Source organism: Fukomys damarensis, unplaced genomic scaffold, assembly GCF_012274545.1.
Source record: "Fukomys damarensis isolate Sample0158 unplaced genomic scaffold, DMR_v1.0_HiC HiC_scaffold_14, whole genome shotgun sequence".
Classification (NCBI taxonomy): domain Eukaryota; kingdom Metazoa; phylum Chordata; class Mammalia; order Rodentia; family Bathyergidae; genus Fukomys; species Fukomys damarensis.
Window position 1 is genome coordinate 45,930,832 of NW_022900926.1, and position 2,073 is coordinate 45,932,904.

The following is a 2,073-nucleotide window of genomic DNA, read 5'->3' on the forward strand; positions in this document are numbered from 1 at the left end:
ATATATATAAACAGCAATATATGTAGTCTGTTGATCAATTTGCAAACATTTAAATGAATATCTTTCTATTGGTAATGTTTATTTTTCATAGTACCTTAATATATCCAATAATATACATCATTTATTTATCTGTTTTTATGTTGCTTATTTTTTGCTATGCTCAACCCTATTTGACATTTACTATCAGAAATCAATATTACAGTTTTGGAATTACAGTAGTCTCCTATTAGCTTTTTAAACTAGTTTCCTCTCCTGAAGAATAAGGATTTTTTTATTATACTTTTGTTTAGTACTTATGACTGACTGTCAGATAAATGTTTTAGATGAGAGGGGGGATGTTTTATGAATACCTGATGTGAAATATGATTAACATATTCATCAACTTCAAAAAAGTTGTAGAATTATGAAATTATTTTTGAAAACTATGTTAGCCTCATTATCTACCACAATTATTTAATAATGATAATATGATATAAAATGTTTTACTGGGTAAATTTTAAGACAATTTAATCATACCCCTCATAACACAATTAAGTATACAAGGTGATTGAGAGACGAAGACTCTGGTAACAGAATTTTAGAATCAATTCACCTTTCTACCATACTAACTGTGTCAGTTTTGACAGATAAATCTTACTGTTCCTATTTCCATATTTACAAATAAGAAGCCATAATAATCCTACCTCAAAGGGTGCCATGAGGGGTGAATGAGTGTACACATAAATATTCAGAATCATGGCTAATGTACTGTAAAAGATCAACAAATATTAACTTAGTTATTTAGTGTTAATAACTGTGAAGCCCAGATAGATTGACTGATGAAAATGTTTCTTAGCAAGGCAATAGCAGACAGAAAAGAATTTAAACATTTTCCCCGATATATAAGACACTATGGTCCATGAAAGAAACATACACCAGCAGGACATGTACAGAAGACTTACATTGTTTCTATGCTAACTTTTCGAACAGGAGAGAGGTCTTTGCAACAACTATGGTGCTGAGGATAAGAGATGTCGTAACAACACTAGGTTTAGATGACCATCAAACTTTAATAATACTCTTGGACCAATGACCGTATTTAATCAGAGACTATCCATCTTCACTCTGAAAAATTACCAACTCTTTGAATCCACTTGAAGGTACATTACGGTTTACAGGGCCTGGTCCATTTTCACAAATCTTGTCAGGGGAATTCATTTTCAGTAAAAGCCAATGAATAATCTTGCAGTATTTGAGGTTGCTTTGTCACCAATTAAACCTAATGAGGTTTATTAAATTTTTACCAAGGACATTTTGATTCATCTATTTACCATCCAAAAGTACAACATTCTCATAGCCTGTGTTTATGGGCACTGTGTTAAATAATTGCTTTTCATCTTAGATTTGCTTCTGGAAATAAGTTTGAGGGCACCAGTCAAGTCAATTTGTGTGTTCTTAATCTGACAGTTACTATTCTTGTAACATTAAAAGGCGAGGAAGGGGGGTTGAAAGAGGGAATAGGGATAAGTGACTGCTGTTTTCCTGTTTTTTTGTAGTGTAGCTACACACACGTTAGCTCTTCACAGTTTCCCTTTTTTAACTTTGTAAAATTGAGTTTATTGGTACCTGTTTAGTATACAGTATGATCATATTCATCATTGTGAATTTGTTTCTGTACATGATATATCTTGGTTCTTATTTTTCCCCATTCCCTTGCTCTCTCTTCAACCCCTCCACTCCTCCCTTTTTACATAAGTTTTGCTTCCATTTTTTTTCTTTTTCTTTGCCTTCTCTACTTTCCCCTGCCCCCCCTCAGTTCCCTTTTCCCTTTGAATATTTTCCTCCTATTTTGCAATATCTATTATGCATTTGGGTTCTCATTTACACTTGCAGTTTCTCACATCCGAGAAACAATTTGGTATTTACCCCTGTGCCCTATTTATTTCATTAAGAGTAGGGCCTCAAATTGCATCCATTTAGCTATAAATGTCTCTAGTTTATCTTTCTTTATGGCTGATCACAATACACATAACAATAAAATTTATCATTGTATTAGTTAGCTTTGTGTTGCTATACCAAAACGTACGAGGCTGG